Source organism: Scyliorhinus torazame, chromosome 16 (genome assembly GCF_047496885.1).
Source record: "Scyliorhinus torazame isolate Kashiwa2021f chromosome 16, sScyTor2.1, whole genome shotgun sequence".
In the NCBI taxonomy this organism is placed as follows: domain Eukaryota; kingdom Metazoa; phylum Chordata; class Chondrichthyes; order Carcharhiniformes; family Scyliorhinidae; genus Scyliorhinus; species Scyliorhinus torazame.
The window spans coordinates 57047600-57065216 of NC_092722.1; the positions used below are offsets into that span (position 1 = coordinate 57047600).

The 17617-nt window shown below is 50.0% G+C and overlaps 1 protein-coding gene and 1 non-coding gene across 3 annotated transcripts in view; one reads left to right on the forward strand and one right to left on the reverse strand.

The window, feature by feature from the left end:
- The window catches only part of sh2d5 (SH2 domain containing 5), a 118180-nt gene that overhangs the window by 12681 nt on the left and 87882 nt on the right, over positions 1–17617 (reverse strand). The window lies entirely within an intron of this gene.
- LOC140393389 (5S ribosomal RNA) lies at positions 16969–17087 on the forward strand. Its single transcript, XR_011935585.1, has one exon. It is a non-coding gene; the product is annotated as a 5S ribosomal RNA (ribosomal RNA).

Here is a 17617-nt window from a genome sequence, read left to right on the forward strand (position 1 = left end):
CTTCATATAATTTTTTATAAAATGTCTTGAACACTCCATTCACTCTCTCCGCTCCCCGCTCCATCTCTCCTTCCTCATCCCTCACTCCCCCTATTTCCCTCGCTGCTCCCCTTTTCCTCAATTGGTGTGCCAGCAACCTGCTCGCCTTCTCCCCATATTCGTACTGTACACCCTGTGCCTTCCTCCATTGTGCCTCTGCAGTGCCTGTAGTCAGCAAGTCAAATTCTACATGTAGCCTTTGCCTTTCCCTGTACAGTCCCTCCTCCGGTGCTTCCGCATATTGTCTGTCCACCCTCAAAAGTTCTTGCAGCAACCGCTCCCGTTCCTTACTCTCCTGCTTCCCTTTATGTGCCCTTATTGATATCAGCTCCCCTCTAACCACCGCCTTCAACGCCTCCCAGACCACTCCCACCTGGACCTCCCCATTATCATTGAGTTCCAAGTACTTTTCAATGCACCCCCTCACCCTTAGACACACCCCCTCATCTGCCATTAGTCCCATGTCCATTCTCCAGGGTGGGCGCCCTCCTGTTTCCTCCCCTATCTCCAAGTCCACCCAGTGTGGAGCGTGATCCGAAATGGCTATAGCCGTATACTCCGTTCCCCTCACCTTCGGGATCAATGCCCTACCCAGCACAAAAAAGTCTATTCGCGAGTAGACTTTATGGACAGAGGAGAAAAACGAGAACTCCTTACTCCTAGGTCTGCTAAATCTCCACGGGTCTACACCTCCCATCTGCTCCATAAAATCTTTAAGCACCTTGGCTGCTGCCGGCCTCCTTCCAGTCCTGGACTTCGACCTATCCAGCCCTGGTTCCAACACCGTATTAAAATCTCCCCCCATTATCAGCTTTCCCATCTCTAGGTCCGGAATGCGTCCTAGCATCCGCCTCATAAAATTGGCATCATCCCAGTTCGGGGCATATACGTTTACCAAAACCACCGTCTCCCCCTGTAGTTTGCCACTCACCATCACGTATCTACCCCCGTTATCCGCCACTATAGTCTTTGCCTCGAACATTACCCGCTTCCCCACTAATATAGCCACCCCCCTGTTTTTCGCATCTAGCCCCGAATGGAACACCTGCCCCACCCATCCTTTGCGTAGCCTAACCTGGTCTATCAGTTTCAGGTGCGTTTCCTGTAACATAACCACATCTGCCTTAAGTTTCTTAAGGTGTGCGAGTACCCGTGCCCTCTTTATCGGCCCGTTCAGCCCTCTCACGTTCCACGTGATCAGCCGCGTTGGGGGGCTTCCTACCCCCCCCCTTGTCGATTAGCCATCACCTTTTTCCAGCTCCTCACCCAGTTCCCACGCAGCTGTATCTCCCCCAGGCGGTGCCCCCCCGCCCATCCTCTCCCATACCAGCTCCCCCCTCTCCCCAGCAGCAGCAACCCAGTAATTCCCCCCTCCCACCCCCCCCGCTAGATCCCCCGCTAGCGTAATTACTCCCCCATGTTGCTCCCAGAAGTCAGCAAACTCTGGCTGACCTCGGCTTCCCCCCGTGACCTCGGCTCGCACCGTGCGACGCCCCCTCCTTCCTGCTTCTCTATTCCCGCCATGATTATCATAGCGCGGGAACCAAGCCCGCGCTTCTCCCTTGGCCCCGCCCCCAATGGCCAACGCCCCATCTCCTCCACCTCCCCTCCTCCCCCATCACCACCTGTGGGAGAGAGAAAAGTTACCACATCGCAGGATTAGTACATAAAATCCCTCTTTGCCCCCCACATTCGCCCCACCACTTTGTTCGAACGTTCTTTTTAATAACCCGCTCATTCCAGTTTTTCTTCCACAATAAAAGTCCACGCTTCATCCGCCGTCTCAAAGTAGTGGTGCCTCCCTCGATATGTGACCCACAGTCTTGCCGGTTGCAGCATTCCAAATTTTATCTTCTTTTTATGAAGCACCGCCTTGGCCCGATTAAAGCTCGCCCTCCTTCTCGCCACCTCCGCACTCCAGTCTTGATAAACGCGGATCACCGCGTTCTCCCATTTACTGCTCCGAGTTTTCTTCGCCCATCTAAGGACCATTTCTCTATCCTTAAAACGGAGGAATCTCACCACTATGGCTCTGGGAATTTCTCCTGCTCTCGGTCCTCGCGCCATCACTCGGTATGCTCCCTCCACCTCCAACGGACCCGCCGGGGCCTCCGCTCCCATTAACGAGTGCAGCATCGTGCTCACATATGCCCCGACGTCCGCTCCCTCCACACCTTCAGGAAGACCAAGAATCCTCAGGTTGTTCCTCCTTGCGTTGTTTTCCAGTGCCTCCAACCTTTCCACACATCGTTTCTGATGTGCCTCCTGCGTCTCCGTCTTCACCACCAGGCCCTGTATATCGTCCTCATTCTCGGCTGCCTTTGCCTTCACGACCCGAAGCTCCCGCTCCTGGGTCTTTTGTTCCTCCTTTAGCCCTTCGATCGCCTGTAGTATCGGGGCCAACAGCTCTTTCTTCATTTCCTTTTTGATCTCTTCCACACAGCATTTCAAGAACTCTTGTTGTTCAGGGCCCCATGTTAAACTGCCACCTTCCGACGCCATCTTGGTTTTTGCTTGCCTTCCTTGCCGCTGTTCTAAAGGATCCACTGCAATCCGGCCACTCTCTCCTCCTTTTTCCATCCGTATCCAGGGGGGATTCCCTTCTGGTTTACCGCACAGTGTTTTTAGCCGTCAAAATTGCCGTTGGGGCTCCTATCAAGAGCCCAAAAGTCCGTTTCACAGGGAGCTGTCGAAACGTGCAACTCAGCTGGTCATCGCCGCACCCGGAAGTCCTCCTTCCCTTTTAAAGTACCTTTTAAGCATATTCACATGACACACTCGGTGATTCTTCCTTCTATCTGGTGTTTTTACCACATAATTCACCACACTTAATTTCCTTTCAATCTGATAGGGTCCACAAAACCTAGCTTTTGAAGACTCACCTACCACTGGTAACAACACTAAAACTTTATCTCCACTGGCAAAACTACAAACTTTGGATTTCTTGTCCGCGACCGGTTTCATCACATTTTGTGCAACTTTCAAATGTTGCCTAGCCAATTCACCTCTATTTAATCGTTCCCTAAAATTTGGCATGTAATCCAATAATGTAATTTCCAATTTCTCACTCACCAATTTTTCCTCAATCAAGTTAAGTGGTCCTCTTACCTCATGACCAAAAATTAGTTCAAAAGGACTAAATTTGGTTGACTCATTAGGTGCATCCCTAATTGCAAACAGTACGAATGGAATTCCTTCATCCCAATCCTCTGGATAATGTTGACAATAAGCCCTCAACGTTGTCATTAATGTCTGATGCCACCTTTCTAACGCTCCCTGCGATTCTGGATGGTACGCAGTTGATTTAAATTGTTTTATTCCTAAGCTATCCAGAACCTCTTTGAATAACCTTGAGGTAAAATGTTATCCTTGATCCGATTGTATTTCTGTGGGTACTCCATAATTAGTAAAGGATTTAAGTAACTCCTCCACTATCTTTTTAGCTGTAATATTACATACTGGAATGGCCTCTGGAAACATAGTAGACACATCCATTATAGTCAAAAGATATTGATTCCCACTTTTTGTTTTAGGAAGCGATCCTACGCAATCAATTAGGACCCTTATAAAAGGTTCCTCAAATGCTGGAATGGGTATTAAGGGAGCTGGTTTTATCACTGCTTGAGGTTTCCCTATCACTTGACATGTGTGACGTGATTGACAAAATTTAACTACATCTTTATGTAGTCCAGGCTGATAAAAATGTTTTTGGATTTTAGCTTGAGTTTTCCTTATTCCCAAATGACCTCCCACTGGTACCTCATGTGCAACTCTCAACCTACCGGCAATACTACTTGATGAACATCTGCCCACTTTTCATCCGCCTGCATATGTAAAGGTCTCCATTATCTCATCAAGACACCACCTTTACGGTACTATGTAGCCACCTGGGTTTGCCACTTCCCGACTTTAAAATGGAGATCCGCTAAGAATGCAGGGAAATTCAGTCAAACGCAGGAAAAACAAGCAGGTGCAAAGTTTCCTGTATCTCAGAACTTGCAGGAACCCAGACAGCACTGAAACTAACAACCATCTACATACTGATGAGCCATCCCGGGAACAATTGGAAACAGTTACGGTAAACAAGGCCAAGCCAGATTCCTCGGCGCCAGCAGGAGCCAAGACAAAGGAAGGCCAACGGACACTTAGGAACCACCCAGCAATCAGGGAACAGCTCCAGTATTGGAGAAATCGATCCAAGTGATCAGAACTTAGTCCAATCACTTGGAACCAGGTACGGGGTCCGCCCAAAAGGGCGCAAAGCCCCTGGGAACGATAAAATAGAGTCCCCAAGTTCAATTCGTCCTTCTTGGCAGGGTCTCTCAGCAGCTCGAAACAACCCTTGACCTTGTGTGCGGAACTTGGCTATAAGTTTCTACTCGGCGATTCTGCGTTGTCGCGCATCCTGAAGGCCGCCTTGGAGAACGCTTACCCAGAGATCAGAGGCTGAATGCCCTTGACTGCTGAAGTGTTCCCCGACTGGAAGGGAACATTCCTGCCTGGTGATTGTCGCGCGATGTCCGTTCATTCGTTGTCGCAGCGTCTGCATGGTCTCGCCAATGTACCACGCTTCGGGACATCCTTTCCTGCAGCGTATGAGGTAGACAATGTTGGCCTAGTCGCACGAGTATGTACCGCATACCTGGTGGGTGGTGTTCTCACGTGTAATGGTGGTATCCATGTCGATGATCTTCGCTTTACCGCAAACCCACGGATTACCTCACGATGCTCCACTTCTCCAGCTTCCACCCTAAACACATTAAAGAAGCCATCCCCTATGGACAAGCTCTCCGTATACACAGGATCTGCTCAGACGAGGAGGAGCGTAACAGACATCTACAGACGTTGAAAGATGCCCTCGTACGAATGGGAAATGGCGCTCGACTCATCGATCGACAGTTCTAACGCGCCACAGCAAAAAACCGCACCGACCTCCTCAGAAGACAAACATGGGACACAACCGACAGAATACCCTTCGTCGTCCAGTACTTCCTCTGAGCGGAGAAACTACGACATCTTCTTCACAGCCTTCAACACGTCATCGATGAAGATGGTCTTGCCAAGGTCATCCCCACACCCCCACTACTTGCCTTCAAACAACCGCGCAACCTCAAACAAACCATTGTTTGCAGCAAACTACCCAGTCTTCAGAACAGTGACCACGACACCATGGAACCCTGCCATGGCAATCTCTGCAAGACGTGCCAGATCATCGACATGGATACCACCATTACACGTGAGAACACCACCCACCAGGCACGCGGTACATACTCGTGCCACTCGGCCAACGTTGTCTACCTCATACGCTGCAGGAAAGGATGTCCCGAAGCGTGGTACATTGGCGAGACCATGCAGACGCTGCGACAATGAATGAACGGACATCCGCGACAATCACCAGGCAGGAATGTTCCCTTCCAGTCGGGGAACACTTCAGCAGACAAGGGCATTCAGCCTCTGATCTCCGGGTAAGCGTTCTCCAAGGCGGCCTTCAGGACGCGCAACGATGCAGAATCGCCGAGCAGAAACTTATAGCCAAGTTCCGCACACATGAGTGCGGCCTCAACCGGGATCTGAGATTCATGTCGCATTACATTCATCCCCCACCATCTGGCCTGCGAAATCCTACCAACTGTCCTGGCTTGACACAATTCACACCTCTTTAACCTGGGGTTACCCCATCTCTGGATCTGGAAAGATTTAATCACCTGCTGATGCTCGTATTCCAAGCATTGTCTGGCAACTTTGAATCTGTCTATATATATGTTTCTGGAACATACCTCTTCATTCACCCGAGGAAGGAGCAGTGCCCCGAAAGCTAGTGACATCGAAACAAACCTGTTGGGACTTTAACCTGGTGTTGTAAGACGTTTTACTGTGCTCACCCCAGTCCAACGCCGGCATCTCCACATCATTGCTAGAGTGGATCAGCAGGCGACCATGTACGGCCTGGATGAGCGTGAGCAAGTGAAGCTCACAGTTTTAAGCTTAGACCCTTCTGTTGTAGCATTCTTTCCCGACCCACAGAATGTAGGAGGAGGCACCCTTGCAGAGATGCACACGGCGATCCTAGACGCGATCGGTTATAACAGAGGTGGCCCAGTAGAAGGCCTGAATAAGTGCAGGCAGATGAAAACAGAACACCCAACAGCGTTTGCTGGACGCCTGTGGATCCATTTTACAGCCGTTTTCGGAAACTTAGACCGCGCCCATTTGTCCCCAGACAGCATGGCCAAATAGACCCGCACCCTTATCTCCCATGCCACAGAGGCAGGACAAAAAGCTTGTACTAATTATGACCCCTCGGAAGAAACGCACAACGAAAAGTGGGTTTTAAAAAGGTTGTCCCGCTCCTGGGAGCAATCTGTCCACAACAAACCCGCGATTAGAAAACCCGAAGAACAGCAGGCAGAGGCAGATATTCAAGCAGTTAAAGCGCACCAGAACCCCGCATGGGACTGTGGGTCATATATAACGGCCAACACCACTACTTCGAAACGCCCGAAGAGGCGTGGACCTTTATACTAACTGAAAAGTTGGACTCTAATTGAGGGTTTGTGAGGGTGGGGGGTATTTGAGGGTTGAAGTATGATGGTGGTTGTATATAGGGGGGCAAGCACGCGCAGGGAATGTTATATGGGCTGGGGACGAGAGACAAGGCCGCAACAGAAGCTGCGTCAGGGGGGGCGGGGTTTTTCTCCCGCGCGCGGGAAGAAAGGTGGGAGGAGGAACGTAGGAACGTCTACTGATGGGGAGATTCCCACACGGGGTGGTCAAAGGGATGGCGGGGGAAGCCGGGGTCAGCAGGCGTCAGCTGACTTACGGGAGTGATATGGGGGAGCAAAAAAGCTAGACAGGGATCTAGCGGGGGGAGGGAAGGGGGGGGAAACAGGGTCGCTGCTGCACTGGCCAAAAGGGAATGGGATACAGAAGAGGTGGCCGGGACGGAGGTCCCCCGGTTGGGGGCCTGAAGGGTGAGGGAGACGCGGACACGGGACTGGCCCAGAAAAGGAGATGGCTAGTCGGCGGGGGGGGGGGGGACCTCCAGTCCAGCTGATAACGTGGAACGTGAGGGGCCTGAACGGACCGGTGAAGAGGGCTCGAGTGTTCGCGCACTTGAAGGGACTGAAGGTAGGCGTGGCTATGCTCCAAGAGACACACCTGAAGGTGGCGGACCAGGTTAGGTTAAGAAGGGGATGGGTAGGACAGGTATTTCACTCGGGACTGGACGCGAAAAATAGAGGGGCAGCAATTCTGGTGGGAAAACATGTGTCATTTGAGGCCAAGACTATCGTAGCGGACAATGGAGGGAGATATGTGATGGTGAGTGGTAGGTTGCAAGGGACGTGGGTGGTGTTGGTAAATGTATATGCCCCGAACTGGGATGATGCTGGATTCATGAAGCACATGTTGGGGCGCATCCCGGACCTGGAGGTAGGAGGACTGATAATGGGAGGGGACTTTAATACAGTGCAGGATCCAGCACTAGACCCCTCCAGATCAAGGACGGGAAGGAGGCCGGCGACGGCCAGGGTGCTCAGGGGGTTTATGGACCAGATGGGGGGAGTGGACCCATGGAGGTTTGCAAGACCGCAGGCCTGGAAATTTTCTTTCTTCTCCCACGTGCACAAGGCATACTCCCGGATAGACTTCTTTGTGCTGGGCAGGGCGCTCATCCCGAGGGTGGAGGGGACGGAATATTCGGCCATAGCCGTTTCGGACCATGCCCCGCACTGGGTGGAAGTGGGGCTGGGAGAGGAGAGGGACCAACACCCGCTGTGGCGGTTGGATGTGAGACTGCTGGCAGATGAGGTGGTGTGTGGGAAGGTAAGGGGGTGTATTGAAAGGTACCTGGAGGCCAACGACAACGGGGAGGTGCGAGTGAATGAAAAATGAAATGAAAATCGCTTATTGTCACAAGTAGGCTTCAATGAAGTTACTGTGAAAAGTCCCTAGTCGCCACATTCCGGCGCCTGTTCGGGGAGGCTGGTATGGGAATTGAACCGTGCTGCTGGCCTGCCTTGGTTTGCTTTAAAAGCCAGCGATTTAGCCCAGTGTGGGGTGGTATGGGAGGCTTGAAGGCGGTGATCAGGGGAGAGCTCATCTCCATCAGGGCTCATAGGGAGAAGACAGAGGGCAGGGAAAGGGAGAGGTTAGTGGGGGAGATTTTGCGAGTGGACAGAAGATACGCAGAGGCCCCGGAGGAAAGATTACTTGGGGAAAGGCAACGGCTCCTGACGGAGTTTGACCTGTTGACCATGGGGAAGGTGGAGGCACAGTGGAGGAAGGCGCAGGGGGCGACCGAGTACGGGGAAAAGGCCAGTCGGATGCTGGCACACCAGCTCCGTAAGAGGGCGGCGGCGAGGGAAATAGGGGGAGTCAAAGATGGTGGGGGAGCCATGGCCCAGAGTGCAACGGAAATAAACAAGGTATTCAAGGCCTTCTACGAAGAGCTGTACAGATCCCAGCCCCCAGGGGGGGAAGAGGGGATGAGAAGATTCCTGGACCAACTGCGGTTCCCGAGGGTGGAGGAGCAAGAGGTGGCTGGTTTGGGGGCACCAATCGTGTTGGAGGAGCTGAGTAAGGGTTTGGGGAGCATGCAGGCGGGGAAGGCCCCGGGGCCGGACGGGTTCCCGGTGGAGTTCTATAGAAAGTATGCGGACCTGTTGGCCCCGCTACTAGTGAGGACCTTTAACGAGGCAAGAGAGGAGGGGACCCTGCCCCCGACAATGTCGGAGCCGACAATTTCCTTGATTCTGAAGCGAGACAGGGACCCACTGCAATGTGGATCGTACAGGCCGATTTCGCTCCTTAATGTGGACGCTAAGCTATTGGCAAAAGTGCTGGCCACGAGGATTGAGGACTGTTTCCTGGGGGTGATACATGAGGACCAGACGGGATTTGTAATGGGCAGGCAATTAAATACGAATGTGCGGCGGCTCTTAAACGTGATAATGATGCCATCGGAGGATGGAGAGGCGGAGATAGTGGCAGCCATGGACGCGGAAAAGACCTTTGACCGAGTAGAGTGGGAGTACCTCTGGGAGGTGTTGCGTAGGTTTGGGTTCGGAGGAGGGTTTATCAGCTGGGTTAAGCTCCTTTACAACGTCCCGGTGGCAAGTGTGGTGACGAACCGGCGGAGGTCGGAGTACTTTCGGCTGTACCGAGGAACAAGGCAGGGGTGCCCTCTGTCCGCCCTGTTGTTTGCATTGGCGATCGAACCCTTGGCCACATCACTGAGGGAGTCTAATAAATGGAGGGGGGTGGTCCGCGGGGGAGAAGAGCATCGGGTGTCGCTATACGCGGACGACCTGCTGCTGTATGTGGCGGACCCAATGGAGGGGATGGTGGAGGTCATGCAGACTTTGAGGGAGTTTGGGGAGTTCTCGGGCTATAATCTCAATGTAGGGAAGAGCGAGCTTTTTGTACTACAGGCAGGGGATCAAGAAAGAGGGAAAGGGGACCTACCGCTGAGGAGGGCGGAGGGGAGTTTTCGGTATCTAGGGATCCAGATAGCCAGGAGCTGGGGGGCCCTACACAAATTGAATCTGACGAGGTTGGTGGACCAAATGGAGGTGGACTTCAAAAGATGGGACATGTTGCCGCTCTCGTTGGCGGGTAGAGTGCAGTCGGTAAAAATGGTGGTCCTTCCGAGGTTTTTGTTTGTGTTCCAGTGCCTCCCCATCGTGATTACCAAGGGCTTTTTCAAGAGATTAGGTAGGAGTATTATGGGGTTTGTGTGGGCGAACAAAACCCCGAGGGTAAGGAGAGGGTTCCTGGAGCGCAGTAGGGACCGAGGAGGGCTGGTGCTGCCAAACCTAGGGAGCTACGACTGGGCAGCATACATGGCGATGATCCATAAGTGGGTTATGGAGGGAGAGGGGGCGGCGTGGAAGAGGATGGAGATGGCGTCCTGCAAAGGAACGAGCTTGGGGGCGCTGGTGACGGCACCGCTGCCGCTCTCGCCATCAAAGTACACCACAAGCCCGGTGGTGGCGGCAACGTTAAGGATCTGGAGCCAGTGGAGACGGCATAGGGGTGCAGTGGGAGCCTCGGTGTGGTCCCCGGTCAGGGGTAACCACCGGTTTGTCCCGGGGAAGCTGGACGGGGGGTTCCAGGGCTGGCACCGGGCGGGGATTAGAAGAATGGGGGACCTGTTCATCGATGGGACATTTGCGACCCTAGGGGCACTGGAGGAGAAGTTTGAGCTACCCCCGGGAAATGCATTCAGATATATGCAGATGAGGGCCTTTGTGAGGCGACAGGTCAGGGAATTCCCGCTGCTCCCGACACAGGAAATTCAAGACAGGGTGATCTCGGGTGTATGGGTCGGGGAGGGCAAGGTTTCGGCAATACACCAAGAGATGAAAGAAGAGGGGGAAGCGCTAGCAGAAGAGTTGAAGGGTAAATGGGAGGAGGAGCTGGGGGAGGAGATCGAGGAAGGTTTGTGGGCTGACGCCCTGGGTAGGGTTAATTCCTCCTCCTCATGTGCCAGGCTCAGCCTGATACAATTTAAGGTGGTTCACAGAGCGCACCTGACGGGGGCGAGGTTGAGTAGGTTCTTTAGGGTAGAGGCCAGATGCGGAAGACGAAAAGGAAGAGAAGAAAGAAGAGAACAATGAAGACAGCATACTTGTTTTTAGTTATCATTAGAATTTGTATTCGGTTACGCGTGAACGCGAACCCCCTGAATCCAACCCCCCCGGCCGTCAATGATTCACTTCCCCATAGCGCCCAGTGACAAGTAACAACACACCATCATGGTGTGATAGGTTTATAACGTGGTACTCCCTTTCATATGTAATTGAATCCCTTTTAGCATTGGCGATATTCTGCAGCATCGTGCAGACTATCCGCATGAGAAAATGGCGAAGGAGAGCCTACCGCTCTCGCACCCCGGTATACAGGATAAGATCCCCTATTTTCGGTTTTCACCAGGCCCCCAAACCCCTTGATCTGCAATAAAGGACATTCGTTTTGCGTCATTTGTGAATAAAGAAACATGTCTCATTTGCAACTGAACGATTGTACAACTCTGTGTTTGACCGCCAAGCCAGAGGAAAATGTGAATGCTGCTATTATTTTTGTATTGTTAGGAAGTTAGTATGATTGGATGTTTAAGTGAGTGTAGTTTATGGAAGATAGTTAGAGGTACCGTTTTTTTATATGTTGTACTGCATGTCCCTGTTGTGACATAGCGCCACTTAGAATTGTCAGTTAAAATTTTCTTGCATAGTTATGGTCAGTGTAGAGACCATGGAAGAGTGCTCGCTGGGTCAGGGAGTGAAGACCACACCATTATGTGATCCTTCACGCTTCGCGTTAGGGATCACAAGGAGGGTGTGTAGCCACCTGGGTTGGCCACTTCCCGACTTTAAAATGGAGATCCGCTAAGAATGCAGGGAAATTCAGTCAAATGCAGGAAAAACAAGCAGGTGCAAAGTTTCCTGTATATCAGAACTTGCAGGAACCCAGACAGCACTGAAACTAACAACCATCTACATATTGATGAGCGATCCCCGGGAACAATTGGAAACAGTTAAGGTAAACAAAGCCAAGCCAGACTCCTCGGCGCCAGCAGGAGCCAAGACAAAGGAAGGCCAACGGATACTTAGGAACCGCCCAGCGATCAGGGAACAGCTCCAGTATTGGAGAAATCGATCCAAGTGATCAGAACCTAGTCCAATCACTTGGAACCAGGTATGGGGTCCGCCCAAAAGGGCACAAAGCCCCTGGGAACTATAAAATAGAGTCCCCAAGTTCAATTCGGCCTTCTTGGCAGGGTCTCGCAGCAGCTCGAAACAACCCTTGACCGTGACCCGCCTAGCAGCTGCACCAACCAAGTGAGTCTCCAGTCAACGCACGCTACGAGATAGGCGCTCCTAGCTACCAGTCTATACCAGCTTTGAAGCCTGCAGACTCAGAATCGGACGAAAGGCCATTTGTTCCCCTGACCTGGTGGGCCAGTTCCAAAGCTAAGTATAGGCCTTCTAGTGTTAGAGATAGTCTAGTAAGTAGAGTTTTATACATGAGTAGTGATTGACTGTGTATAATAAATGTGGTTTGATTTGAAACTTACTAACTGATGTATTGAGTTATTGATCAGCACTTAAACTTGAACCTCGTGGTGGTATCATAAAGATACCTGGTGATTCTAGAGCAAAGGTTATAGAAACAGAGCAAATTAAGTAAAGACACAACGAGCAACGTTTACTAACCACTCTGGTGGGACAACCAAAAGTTAGCAACAACTAACACTCTGGTATGCACTCAGATTCCTCTTCCATGTATGCTTTCTGATACATCCGTTTTATTTCTACATCTTTCTGTTGTAACTCCGCCAATTTTCCTGAACTAAAAATATCTGCCTCATCCTCCAACTGTTCTTGATCTTTTTCAACCATCTGATCAAAAATCGTTTCATTTAATTGTACTTCAACTTCATCTTCACGCTTTGATTTCTCCTCTTGTCTTAACCTGTGACTTTGCGACCTTGTTACTACACAATCTGGAAAAATCCCAGGATATTCGTCCTTCAACACTTCAGTTGTCTGATTTTCCACTGGCTTATCAACCACAGTAGGCACCACTCCCATGATGTCCTGAGATCCAGCTACATCATTACCCAAGATAAACTGAGTCTGAGGTACACTCTCCTTATTATCTCCCATCAGATCACCTTTACCGTTACCACTTGTATTACTCATATCCCCAGTTTCTATCCCTCATAGGCTGAAACTGATGTTGGAAACCAAACTTTGATTTATGAACTAATTCATAATCATCTGCCATTTCTGCTGCTAATCTCGCAGTTTTAGCCCTCTTTTCTTCCACATGAGTTCTCGCTACATCAGGAATTGAATTTTTAAGCTCCTCCAAAGTATAATGTCTCTGAGAGCTTCATACGTTTGGTCCATTTTCAAAGCCCTTATCCACCTATCAAAATTATTCTGTTTGAGCCTTTCAAACTCCATATATGTTTGACCAAATTCTTTCCTTAAATTTCTAAACCTTTGTCTGTCGGCTTCAGGCACTAGTTCATAAACACCTAAGATGGATTTTTCCACCTCCTCATATGACTCGGATACCTCCTCTGATAGTGAGGCAAACACTTCACTAGCCCTATCTACCAGCTTTGTTTGAATCAGTAAAACCCACATGTCCTGTGGCCATTTCATTTGTTTCGCTACCTTCTCAAATGAAATGAAAAAAGCTTCTACCTCCTTCTCGTCAAACCTTGGCAATGCTTGGGCATATTTAAATAGATCCCCACCACGCCTTCGACTTAGAAGCTCTTTCTCACTATCCTCATCACTTTCATCCAACTGTACGATTCCCTTTATGCCTGCCAATTTTAACTGACTTATGTTTCATGGCCATTTTCTGAAGTTCAAACTCTCTCTCTTTATCTTTTTCGCTGATTTGTATCTCCCTTTCTCTTTCTTTTTCCTCTCTATCTCTTTCGTATTCAAGCTGCTTTAATTCTTTCTCATGTTCCATTTGTTTAATTTGCAACTGAATTTTTGCCATTTCCAATGAGTCAAACTGTATCTCGGGCAACTTTAAATGCTTAGTCACCGCCATAATTATCTAATCTTTACGCATTTTGTCCAGTAATGTTAACTGCAATGTTTTTGCCAAATCTAACAGTCTGCTTTTAGTCTCTGTCCGTAAGGTACTGCGTGTGACCGTCTCCACCTCCAAAAACTTCAGAGCCTCTGAAAGAGCCATTGTCCACAACACACACCCTACTTAAACTAGAATACCACACCTGAAAAGCAACCACAATATGCTCACCCCTCACTGTCTTTAAGTTCACTAAGCCAATCCAATAGATAAGACTTTTATCCCCCTCGAGTTCCCAATTTGTTATGAGTCAGGGTTTAGAAAATCCCACAGTGTATCGTGAAGTTCACCTGACCCACAACTTTTAATAGATTGTGGTATGGGGAGCACACGGCCCACTCTACAAGTGTGGTACTTCAGAAATGGAAAAGTTATTTTTTTAAAGCAAAACAATGTTTATTCTATGAACTCAAGTTAACCTTTTTGAAACAAACAGTGAATATCTTAGCAATCAGTAAATCAAACACACCACCCAACGAATACACACTAAGTAATCTGTATGCTGTTCTTTTAACACCCAGAAGACTTGACAAACCTTTAAACATAAGCACATCAGAGTTTACAGTCACTACTGAAAACATTTATAATTCTTCTGAATTCACCTAATGATCTAGAGGTAGTCTTTGGATGGCAGAGAGATCAGCAGTACAGCTGCTTTGCCTGACTTCAGCTGCAACACACACTGAAACACGAAAGCAAAAGACACAGACACACCCAAGCTTTTCTCAAAGTGAAACTAAAAAACAGAACCAGAGCTCAGCTCCACCCACACTCTGACATCACCGCAGTAACATGAGCAGCTAGCCATTTTTTAAAGCGACATTCTCATGACACTAGCACCACTGGCATCCCCTACAACACTCCACTCACTATCACATACCTCCCACCTGGGTCCCGCACTTCCTTGGACCCGTCTTTTTGCTCAGCAAGATGGCCACACCCCGCGACTTTGAATCAAAGCCGAGTGAAATGCCTGACCTACCCATCCCTTTCTCACCTGACCTGACCCTTCACCTGGAGATGCGTCTCCTGCAGAATGACCACTCCCGCCTTCAAGCTCCTCATGTGCGCAAAGACCCGAGACCTCTTCACCAGCCCGTTCAGTCCCCGTACATTCTGTGTTACGAATCTTATCATAGGCTTCCGACTCCACTCCCCTCTACCCTCCGTCATCGTTCCCCTCCAATTCTATCTTCTTTCATTTTGCCCTGAACCGGGCCCATTCAAGATGGCCCCCTTATCCGCCCATGACCACGCTCAGTCTCTCACACTGCCACGTCGCAACCCCAGACAACCCTCCTCCACCCTGGCTTTGCCCGATCCCTGCACCTCACTTCTGTTGTTCACCAGCATTACCTGCCAGCCTGGCAGCTCCTGCCCGAAGGCCTCTCATATCTACCCCTCCGCTGCCCTTTCCTTCATGGTCTGTACAAACAGCTCCCTGTGGACCCCACCCTCCCTCACACAAACAAAGACAGATCGAAAACCACAAGTCACCCACTCCAAAAAGAAAAACATCACACACAGCAGGGGGGGGGGGGGCGGCATGGTAGCAGTGGTTAGAATTGTTGCTTCACAGCACTAGGATCCCTGGTTCGAATCCCGGCTTGGGTCACTGTCCGTGCTGAGTCTGCATGTTCTCCCTGTGTCTCCAGCAGAGGGCAGCAGAGCGGGGAAAATTTGCATCAGTGCATTGTGGTCCCTGTATCCAGAAGGTGGTTTGTGGAGGAGCTGTTGTCAAGTGACAATTAAACATCAAACACTTCTTCAGCGTTTCCCTCCCTACCTCCTCCTCTAACCAAAAAAAAAACAATCACTGTAAGGATCGCAGCCGAGTAAAGATCAAGAGGGAGACTCAAGGGCAGGTAGAAGTAGAAAGAAGTTGAACCGTGACATCACAGCCAGCAGGTAAGTGTTTGGTTGGTGACTGGTAAGCAGTTTTATGGGTTTTTTTCTTTTCCCTGAGGTGTGTTGATAAGGTAAGGTTTTCTATTTCTATTTTTTTTTATCGCATGATTGGTAACAATTTTTCTTTTTCTTTTTCCTTGTTCATTTATCTATTATTTGAAATTATAGTTGGACTAAGTTAAGCTTAAGATTAAAAATGGCAGGAGATCTCAGACCCGTGTTAAGCTCCTCTTGCACAATGTGGGAGCTCAGGGATGTGGCTGATGTCCCTGGCTCCTTCACGTGCGGGAAGTGTGTCCAGCTGCAGCTCTTGTTAGACCGCATGACGGCTCTGGAGCTGCGGATGGACTCACTTTGGAACATCGGCGATGCTGAAGATGTCGTGGATAGCATGTTTAGCGAACTGGTCACACCACAGATTAGAATTGCTGAGGAAGAAAGGGAATGGGTGACCAAAAGGCAGAGAAAAAGCAGGAAGGCAGTGCAGGTATCCCCTGCGGTCATCTCCCTCCAAAACAGGTATACCGTTTTGGATACTGTTGGGGGAGATGGCTCACCAGGGAAAGGCACCAGTAACCAGGTTCATGGCACCGTGGCTGGTTCTGCTGCACAGAAGAGCGGGAAAAAGAGTGGAAGGGCTATAGTCATAGGGGATTCAATTGTAAGGGGAGTAGATAGGCGGTTCTGTGGTTGAAAACGAGACTCCCGAATGGTATGTTGCCTCCCAGGTGCACTGGGCAGGGATGTCTCAGATCAGCTGCAGAACATTCTGAAGGGGGAGGGTGAACAGCCAGTTGTCGTCGAGCATATAGGCACCAATGATATAGGTAAAAAATGGGATGAGGTCCTACAAGCAGAGTTTAGGGAGTTAGGAGCCAAGTTAAAAAGTCGGACCTCAGAGGTAGTAATCTCATGATTGCTACCAGTGCCACGTGGTAGTCAGAGTAGAAATGAAAGAATAGGCAGGATGAATGCGTGGCTTGAGAGATGGTGCAGGAGGGAGGGGTTCAGATTTTTGGGACATTGGGACCAGTTCGGAGGGAGGTGGGACTACTACAAATTGGACAGTCTACACCTGGGCCGGACTGGAACCAATGTCCTTGGGGGTGCTTTTGCGAATGCTGTTGGGGAGGGTTTAAACTAATGTGGCAGAGGGTTCGGAACCAAATGAGGAGGTTAGTGGACAGTAAGGAGGTAGTAACTAAAGCCTGTAAGGAACGAGATCATGAAGTCAGCGTGACTAAGGGGAAGAGTAGGCAGGGAGCAGATGATGAACGCAAAGGGACTGGTGGTCTGAGGTGCATTTGTTTTAATGCAAGAAGTGTAGTAGGTAAGGCAGATGAACTTAGGGCTTGGATTAGTACTTGGAGTTTGATGTTATTGCTATTACTGAGACTTGCCTAAGGCCATACTAGTCTGAAAACGCCCGATCTCGTCTGATCTCGGAAGCTAAGCAGACTCAGGCCTGGTTAGTACTTGGATGGGAGACCGCCTGGGAATACCAGGTGCAGTAGGCTATTACTGAGACTTGGTTGAGGGAAGGGCATGATTGGCAACTAAGTATCCCAGGATATCGATGCTTCAGGCGGGATAGAGAGGGAGGTAAAAGGGGTGGAGGAGTTGCATTACTAGTCAGAGAGGATATCACAGCTGTGCTGAAGGAGGGCACTATGGCGGACTCGAGCAGTGAGGCAATATGTGCAGAGCTCAGAAATAGGAAGGCTGCGGTAACAATGTTGGGGCTGCACTACAGACCTCCCAACAGCGAGCGTGAGATAGAGGTACAAATATGTAAACAGATTATGGAAAGATATAGGAGCAACAGGGTGGTGGTGATAGGGGATTTTAATTTTCCCAACATTGACTGGGATACACTTAGGTTCAGAGGTCTAGATGGAGCAGAATTTGTAAGGAGCATCCAGGAGGGCTTTCTATAGTATGTAAATAGTCCAACTCGGGAAGGGGCCATACTGGACCTGGTGTTGGGGAATGAGCCTGGCCAGGTGGTTGAAGTTTCAGTCGGGGATTACTTTGGGAATAGTGATCA